Raw genomic sequence first — 13049 nt, forward strand, 5'->3', positions numbered from 1 at the left:
GATGAATGACCTGATTTTCCAGATGCTGCTGGTGTACTTGGATGACATTTTGGTCTATAGTAAAACCTTCCAGGAACACGTTGAGCGATTGAGAGCAGTGCTTTCTCGACTGAGAGAGCTGGGACTCAAACTGAACCCGGACAAGTGCAAGTTCTGTCGTACTTCAGTGCAGTATCTGGGCTACACCATTTCACAGGGTGGCATCGCGACTGACGCGGAGAAAATCAAAGCTGTTGAACAGTGGGCAGTTCCTCAGACGCTTAGGGAATTGAGAGCTTTCTTGGGATTTGCATCGTACTACCGCCGATTCGTGCTAGGGTTTGCACAGATGGCAGGGCCGTTGCATGCACTGGTCGGGAAGGTACATGAGGGTGTGAAGGGTAAACCCGGAGGGAAGACTGTTCGGTTGGGTGGAAAGTGGACGTTAGACTGTCAACAGGCTTTTGAAAAGCTGAAACTAGCTCTCATCAGTGCTCCAGTGTTGGGATACGCTGATTATAGTCTTCCCTTTGTCTTGGAAACAGACGCAAGTTCAAAAGGTCTGGGGGCAGTGTTGTCTCAGACTCAGGAGGGAAGAAAGAGGGTTATAGCCTACGCAAGTCGAACACTTCGTCCATCAGAGAAAAACATGCAGAACTATAGTTCCATGAAACTCGAACTGCTGGCTCTCAAGTGGGCTATCACCGAGAAGTTCCGTGGATATCTTCTGGGAGCTTCATTCGTGGCTTATACTGACAATAATCCTCTCAGCTACTTGAAGACTGCCAAACTAGGGGCTGTGGAACAACGTTGGGTGGCGCAGTTGGCTCTTTTCAATTTTGAGATCAAGTATCGTTCTGGGAAATCCAATGTGAACGCGGACGTCCTGTCAAGGAACCCATTTGAGAGTCCAGGTACGGACATCGAGGAAGAAGTGGTGGCGGCTTGCTCTGTCTCTGTAAACATGGGCCGGGATCAAGGGTTGGCAGCAACTGCACATGTGGGCATCGTTGTTGGGACTACAGATGAGTCGGGAAGAGAGCAGTTAGGGGCAACACACGCTCTACCGACGATTGAACCCGCAGATCTGCAAAGACTTCAGGGTGAAGATCCAGTCATTGGTCTTTTGTTACAACATTTGAAGAAAGGAACGAGACCGAGTATACAAGAGAAACGAGATTTGGGAAACTCAGCCATTGCTCTGTGTAGACAGTGGGATAAGCTCGTGGTTGAGAAAGATTTACTTTGCCGTAGAGTCACAGATCCAGTTAGCAACAAACCGTTGTTACAGATAGTTTTGCCAGAGTCTCTCCAGAGGCCGGTCTTTGAATCTGTGCATGGGACAGGTCATCAGGGAGCAGAACGTTGTTTGCGATTGTTGAGACAGCGCTGTTACTGGTCAGGAATGTTCGCCACAGTGGGAAAGTGAGTTCAGGAATGTGAGCGTTGCAGCTTTGCCAAACTGCCTTCAGTGCGAGCTACTGCTCCAATTGGACATTTGTTAGCTTCTCGGCCGCTTGAGGTTGTGGCTATGGACTTCACGCTTCTCGAAAAAGCGACGGATGGTAAGGAAAACGTGCTGGTATTGACAGATGTGTTTACAAAGTTTACGGTGGCAGTACCTACCCGCGATCAGAAAGCTGTTACTGTAGCAAAGGTTTTGACGAAAGAGTGGTTTCAGAAATTCGGCATCCCCATGAGACTTCACTCTGATCAGGGTCGAAACTTTGAAGGAGAGGTGATAAAAGAGCTCTGTATTCTCTACGGTGTGAAGAAATCTCGGACCACTGCGTACCATCCGCAGGGGAATGCTCAGTGTGAACGTTTCAACCGGACGATGCATAATCTTTTGAGCACCCTTACGGATCAAAAAAAGAAACGGTGGCCTGAATACCTCCAAGAGTTGGTGTATGTCTACAATGTGACGCCCCATTCTTCCACTGGATTTTCTCCATACGCTTTGTTGTTCGGTCAGGAACCGCGTTTACCGGTTGACTTTCTGTTGGGGATCGGTTTGGAAGAAGGAGGTGGTTTGCCGACCACTGAGTGGGTTCAAGTCCACCGAGAACGGTTGTTACAGGCACATCAACTGGCGAACCGGAATCTACAGCAAGCAGCACATGAGCGAAAGAGGCGCCTTGATAAGAAAGTCAGAGGAAAATCACTTCAGCTTGGTCAACGTGTCTTGTTGCGGGATCACGGTATGGGTAGACGCAAAATCCATGATGCATGGAAGTCAGAGATTTTTGTTGTGGTCGAAATACCCGATCAGGATGGTGGACCATATGTCATAAAACCTGAAAACGGAGGTGCGCCGTTCCGAGTAAATAGGGCAGAGATAAAAGAACATTTGACTCCTGTGCAACAAGCCCCTCGGGCATCCATTGGGTTGCCAGAGTTTCAGTTCCAGAGACGTGAATCTAGTTCAGATAACACGGATGAGTCAAGTTCTGAAGATGAAGTTACAGGAAACGGGGTTAGATGGGCAAACAGTTCGTCTGGAAGACGAAGGGTAACTAACTTTCCCCGTCAGCGTCCCCAGCGACAGGGTGCTGGGACGCATTCAAACTTGCATCATTTACCACGAGGACCGTCCGCTTCGGTTCAGTCGGTGGTGGTATCTGAGAATTTTATGCTGTCTCTAGTCGACAGACTGCTCAAACGTACTGAGTAGAATGTAACTAGATTTTACAATTTCTATGCTGTCTCTAGTTGACAGATTACTCCAATAGATGGGGTAGGCTGTAATTAGATTTTACAAATTTTATGCTGTCTCTAGTTGACAGATTACTCCAATAGATGGAGTAGGATGTAGCTAGATTTTACAAGTTCTACGTTGTTTCTAGTCAATAGACTACTCAAATATATTGAGTGGGGTGTGACTAGATTTTAGATTTTGTATTCTTGAGATTAGTTGGTTACTGAACTTTAATTTGTTTGAGTATGGCGTCTCCAGCCTCGTACGCCTCAGGAGCAAAGTATGCTACCTGTAAGGGATTAGATGACCTTTTTCTTCCTTTTTGCTCTCTGCTATCGTTTGGTTTGTCTTTACTGTCTTCTCCGCTCCCAGTTTCTAATTCTCTTGGCTGCACTGTTTAGGGATTCTTTGGTTTGAATAATGGCGTATCCAGCCTCGTACGCCTCAGGAGCAAAGTATGCTACCTGTAAGGGATTAGATAACCTTTTTCTTCCTTTTTGCTCTCTGCTGTCGTTTGGTTTGTCTTTACTGTTTTTTTCCGCTCTCACTTTTACTGTCTCCTCTGCTCTCGCTTTCTATTTTCTTGGTGGTATTTTTTAGAATTTGAGTTCTGGTGCTTATTGATGTCTTTGTTCGAAGACAGTGTGTACACTGGTTTTGTTTATTAGAATTAATATTAGTGGATTTTTGAAGTAGATTCTGAAGGATTGTATGGTTGCCTATGAATACTCCTGTTGAATGCTTTAATTGTGATGAGTGACATTAGGTTATTGCTGATTTTTGACTAAAGGTTTGATATTCTGGGTGAGTTTTAAGGACTTCCAGTTTTTTCATTGCCTTGGCAAGTGGTCATTTTGTTAGTTGATTAGAAGATTGTGTTGCCAAGTACAGTTGGGATACAAAGAGGGGACATGCATTGATAAATCGTAAAGGTTGTCAGTATTTTGTTCTGATGTATGCTCAAGAGAGATCAGATGCTTTGATAAATCGTAAAGATTGTCAACATTTTGTTCTGATGTATGCTCAAGAGAGATAAAATATTTGATAAGTCGTAAAGATTATCATTATTGGTTATCTGGCAAGTGGTGAACATAAATCTTTGTAAAGTGAACCATGGAACTGCCTCTGTTAAAGATGAGTTGTGATTTTTTGTCAACTTGTGTGAGTTGGATGTCGACAGGAGATATGATTATTGGCACTGGAAGGATTATGTGAAATGTGTATTTCAGGACATTTAATTTTAGAGAAATATTGTATTAGTCAGTTGATGATTGTTTTTGTGTGAAAGTTTTTGAAATGATTTGAGGGTGGAGAATATTATGTTCTTGGGAGGTTAAATATTTTTTTTGAATTTTTTTGATTCTGGCATGTCGCCAGGAGACGACAGTCTAAGTTGGGGAGGATGTGAGCTTGGGAACGAGTTACGGTACACATGCACTTGTGTGCATCCGTGTGAACTCGTGGTACCTCTGTACTATCGGGGATCCATTACGGTTTCCGAGACTGAGTTTCATTTCTATTGAATTGGTCTCGCGGAATAGCCGATTCTAAAATTTGCATAGGTAAAACGATTGTTTTTTTAGTACAAGCCTCTGGAGTAAATTTTGTGATTTAATGTTTTTGTGAACGGGAAACAATTGACAGGTGGCTTTATTCCATCTCCCTTTTTCCCTCCGCCGCGATGTAAAGTTGAATAGTTGAAGGTGACGTTAGGCACTAATTAAAGAAAGTGGGGCTGCCTGACACCCCTCGAGTTGAATGGGTTAATCTTGTGACACCGGCGCACAGGATGTGAACGCTAAAACTGTGCTTTTGCTTGGAATCTTTGAGGGAAGAAGACGTGTATTTGGTGCGGTGTGTTTTCAATGCCGTTGTGTGACATGTCTGTCACGGCCGGAAATCTTTCCGGGATGTGAGGATTCTTTTGCTGGTAGGTTAAAACAATTTTCTTTCTGTAAATGGGTAGGCGGTGAAAAGAATAGTATGCTGCTTGGGGGGAGGATTTATTTGAATGTTCAAGTAGATTGTTTTGTGAGTTGGAATGTTTGGGAAGACTTTTGTGTGTGTGAATGTTTTAGAAGACCGTCGTTTGAGAGAACGGTATTGTAGGCATGTTATTTGGTAGGAATGATGTGTTTTGTTGTTCAACGAGTTAGTTTGTGGTAGTTGAAATTGTTGATTTGTTTACGTATGCTTACGGCGTGCATTCTGTGCTTTGCAGGATGGCCGAGTGTGCGACGGGGTTTAGTTAGGTCTGGGTTTAGTTAGGTCTTTTTCTTTTTTTAGTGGGTCGTAGATTTGTTTTTATAGACTAGGTTTTGTTAGTGAAGAGTAGTTAGATTTAGTGGAGAGATTTTGGTCAGGTTTTGTTAGAGTTTTTGTAGATTTGTTTTTTTTTAAAGAATTGTTTTTTTTTAGGTTGTTTTTTTAGATTTCGTTTGTTTTAAATTAGAGTCTCATTGTGGTTTTTTTTGGATTAAAGTTGAGAGTGAGGATTTAGAGTAGAGTGTAGTTTGGGGAAAGGATTTGGTGTGTTTTAAAGGGTATCTTTAAGGGAAGAATGTAGTTTTAGAATGAAGAGTGAGAATATTGTTTTTTTTGAAGTTGTTTAGTCCTATACAGTGAAAGTGTTGTATTTGAAAATAAACCCCCGTTATCCCACATTTTCCCCATTTCATCGTATGGAATAAAAGAACCTGGGTAATATAACTTGTGTCGTCTGCTTTAGTGTTTGAGTTCAGTACGAAAGAGGAAAGTAGATTGGCACACGGTTACATTAAAATCAACACCTAGCACAAGAAGTAAAAACAGAGAAGAAGAAAAAAAATACAGTAAGATGAAGACAAGGATTTTGGGTTGAGAGAGAGAGAGAGAGAGAGAGAGAGAGAGAGAGAGAGAGAGGGAGAGAGAGGGAGAGAGAGAAACAGAGAGAGAGAGACAGACAGAAAGAGAGAGAGAGAGAGAGAGAGAGAGTTTGTGTGTCCCTCCATGTATGCATCCCCCCCCCGCCCCCCTATACGCTTGTCTCAGAAGTAACACGGATGCGGAATGGTAGACACACCCACACCTTCACATATATAGCACACCTCAAACACACACACACACACACGCACACACACACACACACACACATACACACAGCAGGGCTGGATTTAGGGGCGCAGGTCATACACACACACACACACACGCACACACATACACACACACACACACACACACACACACACACACACACAGCAGGGCTGGATATAGGGGGCCGGTCAAACACACACACACACACACACACACACACACACACACACACACACACACACACACACACACACAGCTGGGCTGGATATAGGGGGGCCGGTCAAACACACACACACACACACACACACACACACACACACACACACACACACACACACACACATACAGCAGGGCTGGATCTAGGGGGCCGGTCAAACACACACACACACACACATACACACACACACACACACACACACACACACACACACACAGCAGGGCTGGATCTAGGGGGCCTGGTCAAGTATGCGTGCGTGCGTGCGTGCGTGTGTGCGTGTGTGTGTGCGTGTGTGTGGGAGTGTATGTGTGTGTGTGTGTGTGTGTGGGAGTGTATGTGTGTGTGTGTCTGTGTGTCTGTATGTGTGTAGGTGTGTGTGTGTGTGTGCGTGCGTGCGTGTGTAATCTGAACTTTATTTCTGACGTGATGAAGTCATTTTCAGACGCATAAGTAATTTCCAGCTGGTTTCCATTAATTGCGCAACAAATTTCCTGAAATAAAATTTACAAGTTAAAAGAAAAGAGTGCGAAAAAGCCGTTGGATTCATAAATTCAAATCTATAATCTAGTAAATGCGAGCACATGTCACAACTGTAAGGAGTGAGACAGATGGACGAAGCGAAAACAAAAACAAATTCCATGGAAAATGTTCCCTGACACCCAATTATGTAGTGGTCTTACTCGTGAGCCGTACTCCCTCCATAAAACCACTGAAACGCATCTCCCCCTCCCCTTCAGAGACATACAAACTCACACACACACAAACACACACACACACACACACACACACACACACAAACATTCTCAAACATACACACACACACACACACAAACACACACACATACACACATACACACAAACACACACATACACATATACACACACATACCCCCCCTCACACACACACGAACACACGAACACACACGAACACACACACACACACACACACACACACACACACACACACACACACACACACACACACACACACCTTCACACATATAACACACCTCAAACACACACATTCACACATATAACACACCTCAAACACACACACACACACACCAGGGCCGGACCAAATGAGTTGTAAGGGGGGGGGGGTTCCTCCTTTTTTGGGGGGGCAAATTAGCGAAGTGGCGAAGCCACAAGCGCGCTCCTGCAAAGCAGGCGCGCGAATTAGGGGGGTCCGGGGGCATGCTGCCCCGGAAAATTTTTGAAAAACGGTTAAAATCTGTGCAATCTGGTGCATTCTGGGCCTTGTTTTGAGGGTTAAGAGCAGCATTGTTTTGGTGCTAAAACTAAAAAAAAAAAAATAAAAATAAAAAAAACCACTCAAAGCAAGGTACATGCTTTTTACAGGGGTGGGGTTCCGGAACCCCTGGAACCCCCCCCCCCCCCCCTGGGTCCGGCCCTGCACACACACACACACACACACACCTGCTTTATTTCCTTGCACATTGACATTCATAAAGGCACGGCTCTCAACAGTTGAGAGAAAATATTTACTAAAAGTTGTAATCATACGCTGTAGAGACACCACAGCTTTGGAATCGAGTCGTATAAGAAGACGAAGAGCTCAAACTCGGCCACGCTGTACTGTACAGTGCATTCAGCCAATCAAAGCATCGTCTGCCAACCTGTTGACATGTCGATGCAAAGCCTTATCTTCCTGGTTTTATTATTGAGGATATAATACATGAACCAGTAGAAATCAAACTGCTTTCTGGCGAGAATAGGTTCCCATTGCCACCTGTTGTGAAGTTTGAACAGTTTTTGTGCGTTTTGTCTCTGAAATAATTGTTTCCATATGTCAATGACTTTATTCAACGGCTAAAAATGTTTATTTTCACTGTACACAAGAAAAACAGTCGATCCATTCCAAAACTCTTTTCAGCCAGACAAAAGTTGGCTAATCTTTGGAGGTGACGAATCCACTGTATACTGTGCAACCGGGCAACCTGCTGCCACTCACGTAAGAAATATCAACCAACTATCTCTTCCTCTTCTCTGCTGAGCGAAAAGAAAACAGCTGTTAATATTCCTATGCGAGATGACACAATACCTCCCAAAAAGAAACCTCACGCTGGGAAGAAGCGACCTAAATTTCCCAGTGGGATAATATTGCAATTAAGATGACCCCCCCCCCCCCCAAAAAAAAAAAAAAGACAATTAAATTAAAATATTGCTTACGTGACGGTTTACACGATGAAAGTCTGTATTTAAATTGTTTTTCCGACATTTTGTTTAACAACACTCACAAATATTCGCAGACGACATCGCAGGTGTGTGAATTATCACACCAGTAGTCGTCCCACTTTCCGTCTCTGTGCACCATCAGACAGTCCTCCCCGGTCCCTGACCCAGGCTGGCCGTGGTCCCAGTTGAAGTAGGTCACTGGCTGTAGGCTGACCGAGGTCCCAGTTGAAGTAGGTCACTGGCTGTAGGCTGGCCGTGGTCCCAGTTGAAGTAGGTCACTGGCTGTAGGCTGACCGTGGTCCCAGTTGAAGTAGGTCACTGGCTGTAGGCTGACCGTGGTCCCAGTTGAAGTAGGTCACTGGCTGTAGGCTGGCCGTGGTCCCAGATGAAGTAGGTCACTGGCTGTAGGCTGGCCGTGGTCCCAGTTGAAGTAGGTCACTGGCTGTAGGCTGGCCGTGGTCCCAGTTGAAGTAGGTCACTGGCTGTAGGCTGGCCGTGGTCCCAGTTGAAGTAGGTCACTGGCTGTAGGCTGACCGTGGTCCCAGTTGAAGTAGGTCACTGGCTGTAGGCTGACCGTGGTCCCAGTTGAAGTAGGTCACTGGCTGTAGGCTGACCGTGGTCCCAGTTGAAGTAGGTCACTGGCTGTAGGCTGGCCGTGGTCCCAGTTGAAGTAGGTCACTGGCTGTAGGCTGGCCGTGGTCCCAGTTAAAGTAGGTCACTGGCTGTAGGCTGGCCGTGGTCCCAGTTGAAGTAGGTCACTGGCTGTAGGCTGGCCGTGGTCCCAGATGAAGTAGGTCACTGGCTGTAGGCTGACCGTGGTCCCAGTTGAAGTAGGTCACTGGCTGTAGGCTGGCCGTGGTCTCAGTTGAAGTAGGTCACTGGCTGTAGGCTGACCGTGGTCCCAGATGAAGTAGGTCACTGGCTGTAGGCTGGCCGTGGTCCCAGTTGAAGTAGGTCACTGGCTGTAGGCTGGCCGTGGTCCCAGTTGAAGTAGGTCACTGGCTGTAGGCTGGCCGTGGTCCCAGTTGAAGTAGGTCACTGGCTGTAGGCTGGCCCTGGTCCCAGTTGAAGTAGGTCACTGGCTGTAGGCTGGCCGTGGTCCCAGTTGAAGTAGGTCACTGGCTGTAGGCTGGCCGTGGTCCCAGATGAAGTAGGTCACTGGCTGTAGGCTGGCCGTGGTCCCAGTTGAAGTAGGTCACTGGCTGTAGGCTGACCGTGGTCCCAGTTGAAGTAGGTCACTGGCTGTAGGCTGGCCGTGGTCCCAGTTGAAGTAGGTCACTGGCCCAGGCTGGCCGTGGTCCCAGATGAAGTAGGTCACTGGCCCAGGCTGGCCGTGGTCCCAGATGAAGTAGGTCACTGGCTGTAGGCTGACCGTGGTCCCAGTTGAAGTAGGTCACTGGCTGTAGGCTGGCCGTGGTCCCAGATGAAGTAGGTCACTGGCTGTAGGCTGACCGTGGTCCCAGATGAAGTAGGTCACTGGCTGTAGGCTGACCGTGGTCCCAGATGAAGTAGGTCACTGGCTGTAGGCTGACCGTTGTCCCAGATGAAGTAGGTCACTGGCTGTAGGCTGGCCGTGGTCCCAGATGAAGTAGGTCACTGGCTGTAGGCTGACCGTGGTCCCAGTTGAAGTAGGTCACTGGCTGTAGGCTGACCGTGGTCCCAGATGAAGTAGGTCACTGGCTGTAGGCTGACCATGGTCTCAGTTGAAGTAGGTCACTGGCTGTAGGCTGGCCGTGGTCCCAGTTGAAGTAGGTCACTGGCTGTAGGCTGACCGTGGTCCCAGATGAAGTAGGTCACTGGCTGTAGGCTGGCCGTGGTCCCAGATGAAGTAGGTCACTGGCTGTAGGCTGACCGTGGTCCCAGATGAAGTAGGTCACTGGCTGTAGGCTGACCGTGGTCCCAGATGAAGTAGGTCACTGGCTGTAGGCTGACCGTGGTCCCAGATGAAGTAGGTCACTGGCTGTAGGCTGACCGTGGTCCCAGTTGAAGTAGGTCACTGGCTGTAGGCTGACCATGGTCCCAGTTGAAGTAGGTCACTTGCTGTAGGCTGACCATGGTCCCAGTTGAAGTAGGTCACTGGCTGTAGGCTGACCATGGTCCCAGTTGAAGTAGGTCACTTGCTGTAGGCTGACCGTGGTCCCAGTTAAAGTAGGTCACTGGCTGTAGGCTGACCGTGGTCCCAGTTGAAGTAGGTCACTGGCTGTAGGCTGACCGTGGTCCCAGATGAAGTAGGTCACTGGCTTTAGGCTGACCGTGGTCCCAGATGAAGTAGGTCACTGGCTGTAGGCTGACCATGGTCCCAGTTGAAGTAGGTCACTGGCTGTAGGCTGACCATGGTCCCAGTTGAAGTAGGTCACTGGCTGTAGGCTGACCATGGTCCCAGTTGAAGTAGGTCACTGGCTGTAGGCTGACCGTGGTCCCAGTTGAAGTAGGTCACTGGCTGTAGGCTGGCCGTGGTCCCAGATGAAGTAGGTCACTGGCTGTAGGCTGGCCGTGGTCCCAGTTGAAGTAGGTCACTGGCTGTAGGCTGACCGAGGAAACGTAAGTCCCATCACGCAGAAAGTCCTGAATTCCCATCCACACGCTGGCGTCATAAAGAGAGAACAAACTAATGATGATGCTTAACTCATTGTCTCCCAGGTACGGATATATCCGTACCCACTTATATGGTTCTATCTGACCAGGTTCGGATATATCCGTTCAGACTGTTAGTTTCAGTCGCTTCTGTAACGTCCATCTAACGCCTGCATTCCAGCGTGTTGATACACAGTTACTACAATTCTGAGTGACCTGCTGCAGCACAGCTGGTCTCGGCTAAAAAAAACTTGGTCAACATAGGTGGGGTAGAAAGTGTCACACAGCCTAATACAGTGGAATCCGCTTAATAAAGCCATGTTTAATAAAGCCACCCGCTTAATAAGGCCATGTTTAATAAAGCCACCCGCTTATAAGGCCATGTTTAATAAAGCCACCCGCTTAATAAGGCCATGTTTAATAAAGCCACCCGCTTAATAAGGTCATGTTTAATAAAGCCACCCGCTTAATAAGGCCATGTTTAATAAAGCCACCCGCCTAATAAGGCCATGTTTAATAAAGCCACCCGCTTAATAAGGCCATGTTTAATAAAGCCACCCGCTTAATAAGGCCATGTTTAATAAAGCCACCCGCCTAATAAGGCCATGTTTAATAAAGCCACCCGCTTAATAAGGCCATGTTTAATAAAGCCACCCGCTTAATAAAGCCATGTTTAATAAAGCCACCCGCCTAACAAGGCCATGTTTAATAAAGCCACCCGCTTAATAAGGCCATGTTTAATAAAGCCACCCGCTTAATAAGGCCATGTTTAATAAAGCCACCCGCTTAATAAGGCCATGTTTAATAAAGCCACCCGCTTAATAAAGCCATGTTTAATAAAGCCACCCGCTTAATAAGGCCATGTTTAATAAAGCCACCCGCTTAATAAGGCCATGTTTAATAAAGCCACCCGCTTAATAAGGCCATGTTTAATAAAGCCACCCGCTTAATAAAGCCATGTTTAATAAAGCCACCCGCTTAATAAGGCCATGTTTAATAAAGCCACCCGCTTTTTGAGGCCAATTTCTGACTGCACGGATTTTTCCTTATGTTTTATGCTTATGCTTTTATTAAATCCATCCGCTTAATATAGCCACTTTTGTCCTGCACCAAAGTGACCTTATTTAGCGGAGTCTACTGTAACCTATTAGGGACTGATTTGGTTATTCGCTAGCAGGTGGGGAGGGAGGCACCTGGCCACAGGAGGGGAGGTGACAGGGCTGTTGATCCGCTTGAAGAGAGAGAAAAGAGGTAGCGATGTTTATATTCAAGTGTCTGTTATCCAAAATAGAGGGCACCTTATAATGAGGGCACCTTATAATGAGGGCACCTTATAATGAGGGCACCTTATAATGATTGTCTTGAATAAGAAATGGAAAGCAGCAATGGTCGAAGCACAATGGAATGCGTCATGTTAGCTCCAGAGAGGACACCTGCTGCCATAAGAACACATCTGTCAATGCATAATGGAGGACAACTGCACCTCGACAACAGCTGCCCATCACGAACACATGTCAGTGTAGGACACCTGTGAATGGAGGACACGTACCAAAAGAGGACATGTAAGCAGAGGATCTCCCAATAGAAGACACCTGCAAACGATGACACCTCACAACATAGGTGAACTGCCCATGGATGACACCTGTTAACAGAGAACCTCCTAACAGAGGACACCTCCAATTAGCGGACACCTTCCAATAGAGGACACCTTCCAATAGAGGACACCTTCCAATAGAGGACACCTTCCATGATAGTCCGCCAGACATGCAAATTCAGTGTGACAGAAACTTTGGTGGATTTGGACGAAAGTCATATATTGTATTGTGCAAGCATGTATGTGCATGAACACGCAAACTGAAACCTAACATACACAATGAAACAGACACACACTGTACATTCACACAAAGACAGACAGATAGAGAGGCAGACGACACACGCACGCATGCGTGCACGGACGCACACGGACGCACTCACGCACCCCGTCCCCCTCCCCCCCCCCACACACACAGACGGACAGACACATACAAGCGTACCCAAGCGTCCCCCCCCTATACCTCACACACGCACACACACAGAGGCAATGGCTAGCAACATGTGTGTGTTCTCAACCTGCACTTCCTCAGAGATATACATTCAAGTCAGCCACATTAATTGTCTAGAGTAAAATATACCTACAGTTTCTGAACTTCATCTGCGACGTGATGAAGTCATTTTCAGACGCAGAAGTAATTTCCAGCAGGTTTCCCTTAATTGCGCGACAAATTTCCTGAAATAAAAGTTAAAAGTTAAAAGAAAAGAATGTAGGGGTGGACA

This window comes from Littorina saxatilis, linkage group LG3 (genome assembly GCF_037325665.1).
Source record: "Littorina saxatilis isolate snail1 linkage group LG3, US_GU_Lsax_2.0, whole genome shotgun sequence".
Classification (NCBI taxonomy): Eukaryota; Metazoa; Mollusca; class Gastropoda; order Littorinimorpha; family Littorinidae; genus Littorina; species Littorina saxatilis.